Here is a 17,162-nt window from a genome sequence, read left to right as displayed (position 1 = left end):
ATCACTGCTGCGTTTATGCCCCTGTACACATGCTTGATTCTCTTTCAGAGACATAGCAATCCATAGGTTTTACGATACTTACTAGTCAGGTACATTCTTAGGCGTTTAATATGCGGTGTTGAGTCCATTTCGTTGAGCAAGGAGTAGCTCTTGTCTATTCCATATTTGACTTAAGGAACTTTATCTGTGCTCATTTCAATCTCTGGTTTTATGCAGCACCCCAACTCACCTTTACCCTTAAGCAAGCATAAGTTGGTTTTCTAAATTTGAGACCCTGTTCTGTTCTGTAATTCAGTTCCTGTGTAGCCAAGTTTACATTCCGTGTATTACTGATATCTTATGATGTTTCTTTTTCTGTGTGACTTATTTCAGTTAGAATCATCATACCTGAATCCACTCATTGTGATGCTAAGGGCCTGAAGACATAGATTTCATTGCTGAGTGATATTGCTTTGTAAGTAAATACCACAACTTCTTTATCCATTTTTCACTTTCTGCGATGTTGAACTTGTACTGTAAACGAGGTTCTTGTAAACAGAGGCGTCACAAACCTTGGGGTGGCTGTGTCTTTTTGATTTTAATTTCCCTAAGCTATAGAACCATAAGTGGAAGTGCCCTAGGTTCTGTTGCTTTGTTTTTTAGATGTTTCAGGAAACACCATACACTTCTCCCGAGTGTCTGTTGGCAATTTACATCCCGCCCATCAGCATAACAAGGCTCCCAGTTCTCCATGGCCTGTCCTGCCTTTCTGGATTTTACACTTTTTTCAGATGGCCCTTTTGACCGGGGGGAAGTGAGACTTCATTGTAGTGCAGATTTCCTTTGCAAGCTTGCTTGGTTGGCCAAAAAGGGCGTATGCGTTTTTTCCTGAATATATTCAGGAAAAAACGCATACGCCCTTTTTGGCCAAGTGCATCATTGTGGACGTTCTGCCTCTTTTCCTATGCTTTCAATGCAATTCCAGTCTACCTCCTGAAATCGGTTTCCTGCAATTCTGCCCCGCTTTCAAGTCCTCTTGGCAGCCTTACTTCAGTCTATTTTTGGACGATAGCTGTCATTTATAACTCTGCAGGTTTGTGAATTACAGTGCCCCTGAGCTCCTTTCTTCAACTTGCTTTCTTGTGACCTGGCCGCAACACCGCAGGATGGCTTCAGGCCCTAATCTGGTTCCGGCACGGCACGCTGAGCCTTTGGTTATTTCCTCTTCCTGGTGGGAAATGAGAGTTAAATTTGCCCGTTCAGACACCTCCAGCTAGTCTCTCATTGGTTCTCGCTATTCCTGTTCATCTTCCGCAGAAATTGCAAACTGGGCCAAACAGGAGGTTAAAGGCGCTGACTCTCCAAGTGGGGAGAGTGTTAGTAAAGCGTCTGGAATGTTGCACCCGAGTACCAGGGGAGGAAAACTGAGACATATTTGAACACGTCTTCCGTTCACATGGTTGATCATACTTGGGTTCCACATGCATGTTTTAGCTGAAGGAAGAATACCTTAAACCTGGAGAGTTAAGACCCGTGTAATGGGTACCATGCAATATGACTTCAAAGGGTCTTCATTTGCTCACCGAACCTCTCCAATCCTATCACTGCTGCGTTTATGCCCCTGTACACATGCTTGATTCTCTTTCGGAGACATAGCAATCCATAGGTTTTAAGATACTTACTAGTCAGGTACATTCTTAGGCATTTAATATGCGGTGTTGAGTCCATTTCGTTGAGCAAGGAGTAGCTCTTGTCTATTCCATATTTGGCTTAAGGAACTTTATCTGTGCTCATTTCAATCTCTGGTTTTATGCAGCACCCCAACTCACCTTTACCCTTAAGCAAGAATAAGTTGGTTTTCTAAATTTGAGACCCTGTTCTGTTCTGTAATTCAGTTCCTGTGTAGCCAAGTTTCCATTCCGTGTAATACTGATATCTTATGATGTTTCTTTTTCTGTGTGACTTATTTCAGTTAGAATCATCATACCTGAATCCACTCATTGTGCTGCTAAGGGCCTGATGACATAGATTTCATTGCTGAGTGATATTGCTTTGTAAGTGAATACCAAAACTTCTTTATCCATTTTTCACTTTCTGCGATGTTGAACTTGTACTGTAAACAAGGTTCTTGTAAACAGAGCCGTTCCAAACTTTGGGGTGGCTGTGTCTTTTTGATTTTAATTTCCCTAAGCTATAGGACCATAAGTGGAAGTGCCCTAGGCTCTGTTGCTTTGTTTTTTAGATGTTTCAGGAAACACCATACACTTCTCCCAAGTGTCTGTTGGCAATTTACATCCCGCCCATCAGCATAACAAGGCTCCCAGTTCTCAATGGCCTGTTGCCTTTCTGGATTTTACACTTTTTTCAGATGGCCTTTTTGACCGGGGGGAAGTGAGACTTCATTGTAGTGCAGATTTCCTTTGCAAGCTTGCTTGGTTGGCCAAAAAGGGCGTATGCGTTTTTTCCTGAATATATTCAGGAAAAAACGCATACGCCCTTTTTGGCCAAGTGCATCATTGTGGACGTTCTGCCTCTTTTCCTATGCTTTCAATGCAATTCCAGTCTACCTCCTGAAATCGGTTTCCTGCAATTCTGCCCCGCTTTCAAGTCCTCTTGGCAGCCTTACTTCAGTCTATTTTTGGACGATAGCTGTCATTTATAACTCTGCAGGTTTGTGAATTACAGTGCCCCTGAGCTCCTTTCTTCAACTCGCTTTCTTGTGACCTGGCCGCAACACCGCAGGATGGCTTCAGGCCCTAATCTGGTTCCGGCCCGGCATGCTGAGCCTTTGGTTAATTCCTCTTCCTGGTGGGAAATGACAGTTAAATTTGCCCGTCCAGACACCTCCAGCTAGCCTCTCATTGGTTCTCGCTATTCCTGTTCATCTTCCGCAGAAATTGCAAACTGGGCCAAACAGGAGGTTAAAGGGACTGACTCTCCAAGTGGGGAGAGTGTTAGTAAAGCGTCTGGAATGTTGCACCCGAGTACCAGGGGAGGAAAACTGAGACATATTTGAACACGTCTCCCGATCACATGGTTGATCATACTCTAGGTTCCACATGCATGTTTTAGCTGAAGGAAGAATACCTTAAACCTGGGTAGTTGAAACCCGTGGAATGGGTACCATGCAATATGACTTCAAAGGGTCTTCATTTGCTCACCGAACCTCTCCAATCCTATCACTGCTGCGTTTATGCCCCTGTACACATGCTTGATTCTCTTTCAGAGACATAGCAATCCATAGGTTTTACGATACTTACTAGTCAGGTACATTCTTAGGCGTTTAATATGCGGTGTTGAGTCCATTTCGTTGAGCAAGGAGTAGCTCTTGTCTATTCCATATTTGACTTAAGGAACTTTATCTGTGCTCATTTCAATCTCTGGTTTTATGCAGCACCCCAACTCACCTTTACCCTTAAGCAAGCATAAGTTGGTTTTCTAAATTTGAGACCCTGTTCTGTTCTGTAATTCAGTTCCTGTGTAGCCAAGTTTACATTCCGTGTATTACTGATATCTTATGATGTTTCTTTTTCTGTGTGACTTATTTCAGTTAGAATCATCATACCTGAATCCACTCATTGTGATGCTAAGGGCCTGAAGACATAGATTTCATTGCTGAGTGATATTGCTTTGTAAGTAAATACCACAACTTCTTTATCCATTTTTCACTTTCTGCGATGTTGAACTTGTACTGTAAACGAGGTTCTTGTAAACAGAGGCGTCACAAACCTTGGGGTGGCTGTGTCTTTTTGATTTTAATTTCCCTAAGCTATAGAACCATAAGTGGAAGTGCCCTAGGTTCTGTTGCTTTGTTTTTTAGATGTTTCAGGAAACACCATACACTTCTCCCGAGTGTCTGTTGGCAATTTACATCCCGCCCATCAGCATAACAAGGCTCCCAGTTCTCCATGGCCTGTCCTGCCTTTCTGGATTTTACACTTTTTTCAGATGGCCCTTTTGACCGGGGGGAAGTGAGACTTCATTGTAGTGCAGATTTCCTTTGCAAGCTTGCTTGGTTGGCCAAAAAGGGCGTATGCGTTTTTTCCTGAATATATTCAGGAAAAAACGCATACGCCCTTTTTGGCCAAGTGCATCATTGTGGACGTTCTGCCTCTTTTCCTATGCTTTCAATGCAATTCCAGTCTACCTCCTGAAATCGGTTTCCTGCAATTCTGCCCCGCTTTCAAGTCCTCTTGGCAGCCTTACTTCAGTCTATTTTTGGACGATAGCTGTCATTTATAACTCTGCAGGTTTGTGAATTACAGTGCCCCTGAGCTCCTTTCTTCAACTCGCTTTCTTGTGACCTGGCCGCAACACCGCAGGATGGCTTCAGGCCCTAATCTGGTTCCGGCCCGGCATGCTGAGCCTTTGGTTAATTCCTCTTCCTGGTGGGAAATGAGAGTTAAATTTGCCCGTCCAGACACCTCCAGCTAGCCTCTCATTGGTTCTCGCTATTCCTGTTCATCTTCCGCAGAAATTGCAAACTGGGCCAAACAGGAGGTTAAAGGGACTGACTCTCCAAGTGGGGAGAGTGTTAGTAAAGCGTCTGGAATGTTGCACCCGAGTACCAGGGGAGGAAAACTGAGACATATTTGAACACGTCTCCCGATCACATGGTTGATCATACTCAGGTTCCACATGCATGTTTTAGCTGAAGGAAGAATACCTTAAACCTGGGTAGTTGAAACCCGTGGAATGGGTACCATGCAATATGACTTCAAAGGGTCTTCATTTGCTCACCGAACCTCTCCAATCCTATCACTGCTGCGTTTATGCCCCTGTACACATGCTTGATTCTCTTTCAGAGACATAGCAATCCATAGGTTTTAAGATACTTACAAGTCAGGTACATTCTTAGGCGTTTAATATGCGGTGTTGAGTCCATTTCGTTGAGCAAGGAGTAGCTCTTGTCTATTCCATATTTGACTTAAGGAACTTTATCTGTGCTCATTTCAATCTCTGGTTTTATGCAGCACCCCAACTCACCTTTACCCTTAAGCAAGCATAAGTTGGTTTTCTAAATCTGAGACCCTGTTCTGTTCTGTAATTCAGTTCCTGTGTAGCCAAGTTTACATTCCGTGTATTACTGATATTTTATGATATTTCTATTTCTGTGTGACTTACTTCAGTTAGAATCATCATACCTGAATCCACTCATTGTGCTGCTAAGGGCCTGATGACACAGATTTCATTGCTGAGTGATATTGCTTTGTAAGTAAATACCACAACTTCTTTATCCATTTTTCACTTTCTGCGATGTTGAACTTGTACTGTAAACGAGGTTCTTGTAAACAGAGCCGTTCCAAACTTTGGGGTGGCTGTGTCTTTTTGATTTTAATTTCCCTAAGCTATAGGACCATAAGTGGAAGTGCCCTAGGTTCTGTTGCTTTGTTTTTTACATGTTTCAGGAAACACCATACACTTCTCCCGAGTGGTTGTTGGCAATTTACATCCCGCCCATCAGCATAACAAGGCTCCCAGTTCTCTATGGCCTGTCCTGCCTTTCTGGATTTTACACTTTTTTCAGATGGCCCTTTTGACCGGGGGGAAGTGAGACTTCATTGTAGTGCAGATTTCCATTGCAAGCTTGCTTGGTTGGCCAAAAAGGGCGTATGCGTTTTTTCCTGAATATATTCAGGAAAAAACGCATACGCCCTTTTTGGCCAAGTGCATCATTGTGGACGTTCTGCCTCTTCTCCTATGCTTTCAATGCAATTCCAGTCTACCTCCTGAAATCGGTTTCCTGCAATTCTGCCCTGCTTTCAAGTCCTCTTGGCAGCCTTACTTCAGTGTATTTTTGGACGATAGCTGTCATTTATAACTCTGCAGGTTTGTGAATTACAGTGCCCCTGAGCTCCTTTCTTCAACTCGCTTTCTTGTGACCTGGCCGCAACACCGCAGGATGGCTTCAGGCCCTAATCTGGTTCCTGCCCGGCATGCTGAGCCTTTGGTTAATTCCTCTTCCTGGTGGGAAATGAGAGTTAAATTTGCCCGTCCAGACACCTCCAGCTAGCCTCTCATTGGTTCTCGCTATTCCTGTTCATCTTCCGCAGAAATTGCAAACTGGGCCAAACAGGAGGTTAAAGGGACTGACTCTCCAAGTGGGGGAGAGTGTTAGTAAAGCGTCTGGAATGTTGCACCCGAGTACCAGGGGAGGAAAACTGAGACATATTTGAACACGTCTCCCGATCACATGGTTGATCATACTCTAGGTTCCACATGCATGTTTTAGCTGAAGGAAGAATACCTTAAACCTGGGTAGTTGAAACCCGTGGAATGGGTACCATGCAATATGACTTCAAAGGGTCTTCATTTGCTCACCGAACCTCTCCAATCCTATCACTGCTGCGTTTATGCCCCTGTACACATGCTTGATTCTCTTTCGGAGACATAGCAATCCATAGGTTTTAAGATACTTACTAGTCAGGTACATTCTTAGGCGTTTAATATGGGGTGTTGAGTCCATTTCGTTGAGCAAGGAGTAGCTCTTGTCTATTCCATATTTGGCTTAAGGAACTTTATCTGTGCTCATTTCAATCTCTGGTTTTATGCAGCACCCCAACTCACCTTTACCCTTAAGCAAGCATAAGTTGGTTTTCTAAATCTGAGACCCTGTTCTGTTCTGTAATTCAGTTCCTGTGTAGCCAAGTTTACATTCCGTGTATTACTGATATTTTATGATATTTCTATTTCTGTGTGACTTACTTCAGTTAGAATCATCATACCTGAATCCACTCATTGTGCTGCTAAGGGCCTGATGACACAGATTTCATTGCTGAGTGATATTGCTTTGTAAGTAAATACCACAACTTCTTTATCCATTTTTCACTTTCTGCGATGTTGAACTTGTACTGTAAACGAGGTTCTTGTAAACAGAGCCGTTCCAAACTTTGGGGTGGCTGTGTCTTTTTGATTTTAATTTCCCTAAGCTATAGGACCATAAGTGGAAGTGCCCTAGGTTCTGTTGCTTTGTTTTTTACATGTTTCAGGAAACACCATACACTTCTCCCGAGTGGTTGTTGGCAATTTACATCCCGCCCATCAGCATAACAAGGCTCCCAGTTCTCTATGGCCTGTCCTGCCTTTCTGGATTTTACACTTTTTTCAGATGGCCCTTTTGACCGGGGGGAAGTGAGACTTCATTGTAGTGCAGATTTCCATTGCAAGCTTGCTTGGTTGGCCAAAAAGGGCGTATGCGTTTTTTCCTGAATATATTCAGGAAAAAACGCATACGCCCTTTTTGGCCAAGTGCATCATTGTGGACGTTCTGCCTCTTCTCCTATGCTTTCAATGCAATTCCAGTCTACCTCCTGAAATCGGTTTCCTGCAATTCTGCCCTGCTTTCAAGTCCTCTTGGCAGCCTTACTTCAGTGTATTTTTGGACGATAGCTGTCATTTATAACTCTGCAGGTTTGTGAATTACAGTGCCCCTGAGCTCCTTTCTTCAACTCGCTTTCTTGTGACCTGGCCGCAACACCGCAGGATGGCTTCAGGCCCTAATCTGGTTCCTGCCCGGCATGCTGAGCCTTTGGTTAATTCCTCTTCCTGGTGGGAAATGAGAGTTAAATTTGCCCGTCCAGACACCTCCAGCTAGCCTCTCATTGGTTCTCGCTATTCCTGTTCATCTTCCGCAGAAATTGCAAACTGGGCCAAACAGGAGGTTAAAGGGACTGACTCTCCAAGTGGGGGAGAGTGTTAGTAAAGCGTCTGGAATGTTGCACCCGAGTACCAGGGGAGGAAAACTGAGACATATTTGAACACGTCTCCCGATCACATGGTTGATCATACTCTAGGTTCCACATGCATGTTTTAGCTGAAGGAAGAATACCTTAAACCTGGGTAGTTGAAACCCGTGGAATGGGTACCATGCAATATGACTTCAAAGGGTCTTCATTTGCTCACCGAACCTCTCCAATCCTATCACTGCTGCGTTTATGCCCCTGTACACATGCTTGATTCTCTTTCGGAGACATAGCAATCCATAGGTTTTAAGATACTTACTAGTCAGGTACATTCTTAGGCGTTTAATATGGGGTGTTGAGTCCATTTCGTTGAGCAAGGAGTAGCTCTTGTCTATTCCATATTTGGCTTAAGGAACTTTATCTGTGCTCATTTCAATCTCTGGTTTTATGCAGCACCCCAACTCACCTTTACCCTTAAGCAAGCATAAGTTGGTTTTCTAAATTTGAGACCCTGTTCTGTTCTGTAATTCAGTTCCTGTGTAGCCAAGTTTACATTCCGTGTATTACTGATATCTTATGATGTTTCTTTTTCTGTGTGAGTTACTTCAGTTAGAATCATCATACCTGAATCCACTCATTGTGCTGCTAAGGGCCTGATGACACAGATTTCATTGCTGAGTGATATTGCTTTTTAAGTAAATACCACAACTTCTTTATCCATTTTTCACTTTCTGCGATGTTGAACTTGTACTGTAAACGAGGTTCTTGTAAACAGAGCCGTTCCAAACTTTGGGGTGCCTGTGTCTTTTTTATTTTAAATTCCCTAAGCTATAGGACCATAAGTGGAAGTGCCCTAGGTTCTGTTGCTTTGTTTTTTAGATGTTTCAGGAAACACCATACACTTCTCCCGAGTGGTTGTTGGCAATTTACATCCCGCCCATCAGCATAACAAGGCTCCCAGTTCTCCATGGCCTGTCCTGCCTTTCTGGATTTTACACTTTTTTCAGATGGCCCTTTTGACCGGGGGGAAGTGAGACTTCATTGTAGTGCAGATTTCCTTTGCAAGTTTGCTTGGTTGGCCAAAAAGGGCGTATGCGTTTTTTCCTGAATATATTCAGGAAAAAACGCATACGCCCTTTTTGGCCAAGTGCATCATTGTGGACGTTCTGCCTCTTTTCCTATGCTTTCAATGCAATTCCAGTCTACCTCCTGAAATCGGTTTCCTGCAATTCTGCCCCGCTTTCAAGTCCTCTTGGCAGCCTTACTTCAGTCTATTTTTGGACGATAGCTGTCATTTATAACTCTGCAGGTTTGTGAATTACAGTGCCCCTGAGCTCCTTTCTTCAACTCGCTTTCTTGTGACCTGGCCGCAACACCGCAGGATGGCTTCAGGCCCTAATCTGGTTCCGGCACGGCACGCTGAGCCTTTGGTTAATTCCTCTTCCTGGTGGGAAATGAGAGTTAAATTTGCCCGTCCAGACACCTCCAGCTAGTCTCTCATTGGTTCTCGCTATTCCTGTTCATCTTCTGCAGAAATTGCAAACTGGGCCAAACAGGAGGTTAAAGGGACTGACTCTCCAGGTCGGGAGAGTGTTAGTAAAGCGTCTGGAATGTTGCACCCGAGTACCAGGGGAGGAAAACTGAGACATATTTGAACACGTCTCCCGATCACATGGTTGATCATACTCTGGGTTCCACATGCATGTTTTAGCTGAAGGAAGAATACCTTAAACCTGGGTAGTTGAAACCCGTGGAATGGGTACCATGCAATATGACTTCAAAGGGTCTTCATTTGCTCACCGAACCTCTCCAATCCTATCACTGCTGCGTTTATGCCCCTGTACACATGCTTGATTCTCTTTCGGAGACATAGCAATCCATAGGTTTTAAGATACTTACTAGTCAGGAACATTCTTAGGCGTTTAATATGGGGTGTTGAGTCCATTTCGTTGAGCAAGGAGTAGCTCTTGTCTATTCCATATTTGGCTTAAGGAACTTTATCTGTGCTCATTTCAATCTCTGGTTTTATGCAGCACCCCAACTCACCTTTACCCTTAAGCAAGAATAAGTTGGTTTTCTAAATTTGAGACCCTGTTCTGTTCTGTAATTCAGTTCCTCTGTAGCCAAGTTTACATTCCGTGTATTACTGATATCTTATGATGTTTCTTTTTCTGTGTGACTTATTTCAGTTAGAATCTTCATACCTGAATCCACTCACTGTGCTGCTAAGGGCCTGATGACACAGATTTCATTGCTGAGTGATATTGCTTTGTAAGTAAATACCACAACTTCTTTATCCATTTTTCACTTTCTGCGATGTTGAACTTGTACTGTAAACGAGGTTCTTGTAAACAGAGCCGTTCCAAACTTTGGGGTGGCTGTGTCTTTTTGATTTTAATTTCCCTAAGCTATAGGACCATAAGTGGAAGTGCCCTAGGTTCTGTTGCTTTGTTTTTTAGATGTTTCAGGAAACACCATACACTTCTCCCGAGTGGTTGTTGGCAATTTACATCCCGCCCATCAGCATAACAAGGCTCCCAGTTCTCCATGGCCTGTCCTGCCTTTCTGGATTTTACACTTTTTTCAGATGGCCCTTTTGACCGGGGGGAAGTGAGACTTCATTGTAGTGCAGATTTCCTTTGCAAGCTTGCTTGCTTGGCCAAAAAGGGCGTATGCGTTTTTTCCTGAATATATTCAGGAAAAAACGCATATGCCCTTTTTGGCCAAGTGCATCATTGTGGACGTTCTGCCTCTTTTCCTATGCTTTCAATGCAATTCCAGTCTACCTCCTGAAATCGGTTTCCTGCAATTCTGCCCCGCTTTCAAGTCCTCTTGGCAGCCTTACTTCAGTCTATTTTTGGACGATAGCTGTCATTTATAACTCTGCAGGTTTGTGAATTACAGTGCCCCTGAGCTCCTTTCTTCAACTTGCTTTCTTGTGACCTGGCCGCAACACCGCAGGATGGCTTCAGGCCCTAAACTGGTTCCGGCACGGCACGCTGAGCCTTTCGTTATTTCCTTTTCCTGGTGGGAAATGAGAGTTAAATTTGCCCGTCTAGACACCTCCAGCTAGTCTCTCATTGGTTCTCGCTATTCCTGTTCATCTTCCGCAGAAATTGCAAACTGGGCCAAACAGGAGGTTAAAGGCGCTGACTCTCCAAGTGGGGATAGTGTTAGTAAAGCGTCTGGAATGTTGCACCCGAGTACCAGGGGAGGAAAACTGAGACATATTTGAACACGTCTCCCGTTCACATGGTTGATCATACTTGGGTTCCACATGCATGTTTTAGATGAAGGAAGAATACCTTAAACCTGGAGAGTTAAGACCCGTGTAATGGGTACCATGCAATATGACTTCAAAGGGTCTTCATTTGCTCACCAAACCTCTCCAATCCTATCACTGCTGCGTTTATGCCCCTGTACACATGCTTGATTCTCTTTCGGAGACATAGCAATCCATAGGTTTTAAGATACTTACTAGCCAGGAACATTCTTAGGCGTTTAATATGGGGTGTTGAGTCCATTTCGTTGAGCAAGGAGTAGCTCTTGTCTATTCCATATTTGGCTTAAGGAACTTTATCTGTGCTCATTTCAATCTCTGGTTTTATGCAGCACCCCAACTCACCTTTACCCTTAAGCAAGAATAAGTTGGTTTTCTAAATTTGAGACCCTGTTCTGTTCTGTAATTCAGTTCCTGTGTAGCCAAGTTTACATTCCGTGTATTACTGATATCTTATGATGTTTCTTTTTCTGTGTGACTTATTTCAGTTAGAATCATCATACCTGAATCCACTCACTGTGCTGCTAAGGGCCTGATGACACAGATTTCATTGCTGAGTGATATTGCTTTGTAAGTAAATACCACAACTTCTTTATCCATTTTTCACTTTCTGCGATGTTGAACTTGTACTGTAAACGAGGTTCTTGTAAACAGAGCCGTTCCAAACTTTGGGGTGGCTGTGTCTTTTTGATTTTAATTTCCCTAAGCTATAGGACCATAAGTGGAAGTGCCCTAGGTTCTGTTGCTTTGTTTTTTAGATGTTTCAGGAAACACCATACACTTTTCCCGAGTGGTTGTTGGCAATTTACATCCTGCCCATCAGCATAACAAGGCTCCCAGTTCTCCATGGCCTGTCCTGCCTTTCTGGATTTTACACTTTTTTCAGATGGCCCTTTTGACCGGGGGGAAGTGAGACTTCATTGTAGTGCAGATTTCCTTTGCAAGCTTGCTTGGTTGGCCAAAAAGGGCGTATGCGTTTTTTCCTGAATATATTCAGGAAAAAACGCATACGCCCTTTTTGGCCAAGTGCATCATTGTGGACGTTCTGCCTCTTTTCCTATGCTTTCAATGCAATTCCAGTCTACCTCCTGAAATCGGTTTCCTGCAATTCTGCCCCGCTTTCAAGTCCTCTTGGCAGCCTTACTTCAGTCTATTTTTGGACGATAGCTGTCATTTATAACTCTGCAGGTTTGTGAATTACAGTGCCCCTGAGCTCCTTTCTTCAACTCGCTTTCTTTTGAGCTGGCCGCAACACCGCAGGATGGCTTCAGGCCCTAATCTGGTTCCGGTACGGCATGCTGAGCCTTTGGTTATTTCCTCTTCCTGGTGGGAAATGAGAGTTAAATTTGCCCGTCCAGACACCTCCAGCTAGCCTCTCATTGGTTCTCGCTATTCCTGTTCATCTTCCGCAGAAATTGCAAACTGGGCCAAACAGGAGGTTAAAGGCGCTGACTCTCCAAGTGGGGAGAGTGTTAGTAAAGCGTCTGGAATGTTGCACCTGAGTACCAGAGGAGGAAAACTGAGACATATTTGAACACGTCTCCCATTCACATGGTTGATCATACTTGGGTTCCACATGCATGTTTTAGCTGAAGGAAGAATACCTTAAACCTGGAGAGTTAAGACCCGTGTAATGGGTACCATGCAATATGACTTCAAAGGGTCTTCATTTGCTCACCGAACCTCTCCAATCCTATCACTGCTGCGTTTATGCCCCTGTACACATGCTTGATTCTCTTTTGGAGACATAGCAATCCATAGGTTTTACGATACTTACTAGTCAGGTACATTCTTAGGCGTTTAATATGCGGTGTTGAGTCCATTTCGTTGAGCAAGGAGTAGCTCTTGTCTATTCCATATTTGACTTAAGGAACTTTATCTGTGCTCATTTCAATCTCTGGTTTTATGCAGCACCCCAACTCACCTTTACCTTTAAGCAAGAATAAGTTGGTTTTCTAAATTTGAGACCCTGTTCTGTTCTGTAATTCAGTTCCTGTGTAGCCAAGTTTACATTCCGTGTATTACTGATATCTTATGATGTTTCTTTTTCTGTGTGACTTATTTCAGTTAGAATCATCATACCTGAATCCACTCATTGTGATGCTAAGGGCCTGATGACATAGATTTCATTGCTGAGTGATATTGCTTTGTAAGTAAATACCACAACTTCTTTATCCATTTTTCACTTTCTGCGATGTTGAACTTGTACTGTAAACGAGGTTCTTGTAAACAGAGGCGTCCCAAACTTTGGGGTGGCTGTGTCTTTTTGATTTTAATTTCCCTAAGCTATAGGACCATAAGAGGCAGTGCCCTAGGCTCTGTTGCTTTGTTTTTTAGATGTTTCAGGAAACACCATACACTTCTCCAGAGTGGTTGTTGGCAATTTACATCCCGCCCATCAGCATAACAAGGCTCCCAGTTCTCCATGGCCTGTCCTGCCTTTCTGGATTTTACACTTTTTTCAGATGGCCCTTTTGACCGGGGGGAAGTGAGACTTCATTGTAGTGCAGATTTCCTTTGCAAGCTTGCTTGGTTGGCCAAAAAGGGCGTATGCGTTTTTTCCTGAATATATTCAGGAAAAAACGCATACACCCTTTTTGGCTAAGTGCATCATTGTGGACGTTCTGCCTCTTTTCCTATGCTTTCAATGCAATTCCAGTCTACCTCCTGAAATCGGTTTCCTGCAATTCTGCCCCGCTTTCAAGTCCTCTTGGCAGCCTTACTTCAGTCTGTTTTTGGACGATAGCTGTCATTTATAACTCTGCAGGTTTGTGAATTACAGTGCCCCTGAGCTCCTTTCTTCACCTCGCTTTCTTTTGAGCTGGCCGCAACACCGCAGGATGGCTTCAGGCCCTAATCTGGTTCCGGTACGGCACGCTGAGCCTTTGTTTATTTCCTCTTCCTGGTGGGAAATGAGAGTTAAATTTGCCCGTCCAGACACCTCCAGCTAGCCTCTCATTGGTTCTCGCTATTCCTGTTCATCTTCCGCAGAAATTGCAAACTGGGCCAAACAGGAGGTTAAAGGGACTGACTCTCCAAGTGGGGAGAGTGTTAGTAAAGCGTCTGGAATGTTGCACCCGAGTACCAGGGGAGGAAAACTGAGACATATTTGAACACGTCTCCCGATAACATGGTTGATCATACTCTAGGTTCCACATGCATGTTTTAGCTGAAGGAAGAATACCTTAAACCTGGGTAGTTGAAACCCGTGGAATGGGTACCATGCAATATGACTTCAAAGGGTCTTCATTTGCTCACCAAACCTCTCCAATCCTATCACTGCTGCGTTTATGCCCCTGTACACATGCTTGATTCTCTTTCGGAGACATAGCAATCCATAGGTTTTAAGATACTTACTAGTCAGGTACATTCTTAGGCGTTTAATATGGGGTGTTGAGTCCATTTCGTTGAGCAAGGAGTAGCTCTTGTCTATTCCATATTTGGCTTAAGGAACTTTATCTGTGCTCATTTCAATCTCTGGTTTTATGCAGCACCCCAACTCACCTTTACCCTTAAGCAAGAATAAGTTGGTTTTCTAAATTTGAGACCCTGTTCTATTCTGTAATTCAGTTCCTGTGTAGCGAAGTTTACATTCCGTGTATTACTGATAACTTATGATGTTTCTTTTTCTGTGTGACTTATTTCAGTTAGAATCATCATACCTGAATCCACTCATTGTGCTGCTAAGGGCCTGATGACACAGATTTCATTGCTGAGTGATATTGCTTTGTAAGTAAATACCACAACTTCTTTCTCCATTTTTCACTTTCTGCGATGTTGAACTTGTACTGTAAACGAGGTTCTTGTAAACAGAGCCGTTCCAAACTTTGGGGTGGCTGTGTCTTTTTTATTTTAATTTCCCTAAGCTATAGGACCATAAGTGGAAGTGCCCTAGGTTCTGTTGCTTTGTTTTTTAGATGTTTCAGGAAACACCATACACTTCTCCCGAGTGGTTGTTGGCAATTTACATCCCGCCCATCAGCATAACAAGGCTCCCAGTTCTCCATGGCCTGTCCTGCCTTTCTGGATTTTACACTTTTTTCAGATGGCCCTTTTGACCGGGGGGAAGGGAGACTTCATTGTAGTGCAGATTTCCTTTGCAAGCTTGCTTGGTTGGCCAAAAAGGGCGTATGCGTTTTTTCCTGAATATATTCAGGAAAAAACGCATACGCCTTTTTTGGCCAAGTGCATCATTGTGGACGTTCTGCCTCTTTTCCTATGCTTTCAATGCAATTCCAGTCTACCTCCTGAAATCGGTTTCCTGCAATTCTGCCCCGCTTTCAAGTCCTCTTGGCAGCCTTACTTCAGTCTATTTTTGGACAATAGCTGTCATTTATAACTCTGCAGGTTTGTGAATTACAGTGCCCCTGAGCTCCTTTCTTCAACTCGCTTTCTTGTGAGCTGGCCACAACACCGCAGGATGGCTTCAGGCCCTAATCTGGTTCAGGCACGGCATGCTGAGCCTTTGGTTAATTCCTCTTCCTGGTGGGAAATGAGAGTTAAATTTGCCCGTCCAGACACCTCCAGCTAGTCTCTCATTGGTTCTCGCTATTCCTGTTCATCTTCCGCAGAAATTGCAAACTGGGCCAAACAGGAGGTTAAAGGCGCTGACTCTCCAAGTGGGGAGAGTGTTAGTAAAGCGTCTGGAATGTTGCACCCGAGTACCAGGGTACGAAAACTGAGACATATTTGAACACGTCTCCCGATCACATGGTTGATCATACTCTGGGTTCCACATGCATGTTTTAGCTGAAGGAAGAATACCTAAAACCTGGGTAGTTGAAACCCGTTGAATGGGTACCATGCAATATGACTTCAAAGGATCTTCATTTGCTCACAGAACCTCTCCAATCCTATCACTGCTGCGTTTATGCCCCTGTACACACGCTTGATTCTCTTTTGGAGACATAGCAATCCATAGGTTTTAAGATACTTACTAGTCAGGTACATTCTTAGGCGTTTAATATGGGGTGTTGAGTCCATTTCGTTGAGCAAGGAGTAGCTCTTGTCTATTCCATATTTGGCTTAAGGAACTTTATCTGTGCTCATTTCAATCTCTGGTTTTATGCAGCACCCCAACTCACCTTCCCCGTTAAGCAAGCGTAAGTTGGTTTTCTAAACTTGAGACACTGTTCTGTTTTGTAATTCAGTTCATGTGTAGCCAAGTTCACATTCTGTGTATTAGTGATACCTTATGATGTTTCTTTTCTGTGTGACTTATTTCAGTTCTAATCATCATACCTGAATCCACTCATTATGCTGCTACGGGCCTGATGACATAGATTTCATTGCTGAGTGATATTGCATTGTACGTAAGTACCACAAGTTCTTTATCCATTTTTCACTTTCTGCGATATTGAACTTGTACCGTAAACGAGGTTCTTGTAAACAGAGCCGTTCCAAACTTTGGGGTGGCTGTGTCTTTTTGATTTTAATTTCCCTAAGCTATAGGACCATAAGTGGAAGTGCCCTAGGCTCTGTTGCTTTGTTTTTTAGATGTTTCAGGAAACACCATACACTTCTCCAGAATGGCTGTTGGCAATTTACATCCCGCCCATCAGCATAAGAAGGCTCCCAGTTCTCCATGGCCTGTCGTGCCTTTATGGATTTTACACTTTTTTCAGATGGCCCTTTTGACCGGGTGGAAGTGAGACTTCATTGTAGTGCAGATTTCCTTTGCAAGCTTGCTTGGTTGGCCAAAAAGGGCGTATGCGTTTTTACCTGAATATATTCAGGAAAAAACGCATACGCCCTTTTTGGCCAAGTGCATCATTGTCGAGTTTCTGACTCTCTTCATATGCTTTCAATGCAATTCCAGTCTACCTCCTGAAATCGGTTTCCTGCAATTCTGCCTTGCTTTCAATGCCTCTTCATAGCCTTACCTCAATATATTTTTTAAAAATAGTTGGCCTTTATAACTCTGCAGGTTTTTGAATTGCAGTGGCCCTTAGCTCCATTTTTTAGCTCTTATTTTTTTGGTCTTGCCCCGTAACCACAGGATTCCTTGAAGCCCTATTTTTCTTCTGGGGCACCTTGCTGTGCCTTTGGTTAATTCTTCTTACTGATGTGATATTAGAGTGACATGTGCCCATTGAAACCGCTACAGCTAGTTTCTCACTGGTTCCCCCTATTCCCATTCATCCTCTGCACTAACTGCAGACTGTGCGATACCAGAACTTAAAGGCATTGACTCCATGTGGGGATGTTGTTAGTAAAGCGGC

At 43.6% G+C, this 17,162-nt stretch overlaps 1 long non-coding RNA gene across 12 annotated transcripts in view; it reads left to right on the top strand.

The window, feature by feature from the left end:
• Nucleotides 1-8,285: 8,285 nt before the first annotated feature.
• LOC307181261 overlaps nt 8,286-17,162 on the top strand; it is a 1,302,881-nt gene continuing 1,294,004 nt past the window's right edge. For all 12 annotated transcript variants that reach the window (XR_013826245.1, XR_013826246.1, XR_013826247.1 and 9 more), the window contains exon 1: nt 8,286-8,356. This is a non-coding gene — a long non-coding RNA (uncharacterized lncRNA). The remainder of the gene's footprint in view (nt 8,357-17,162) is intronic.

Source organism: Stenella coeruleoalba (assembly GCF_951394435.1).
Source record: "Stenella coeruleoalba genome assembly, contig: scaffold_78, whole genome shotgun sequence".
In the NCBI taxonomy this organism is placed as follows: domain Eukaryota; kingdom Metazoa; phylum Chordata; class Mammalia; order Artiodactyla; family Delphinidae; genus Stenella; species Stenella coeruleoalba.
The sequence above is the reverse complement of the archived record's forward strand: the minus strand, read 5'-3'. Positions and strand labels throughout refer to the sequence as shown.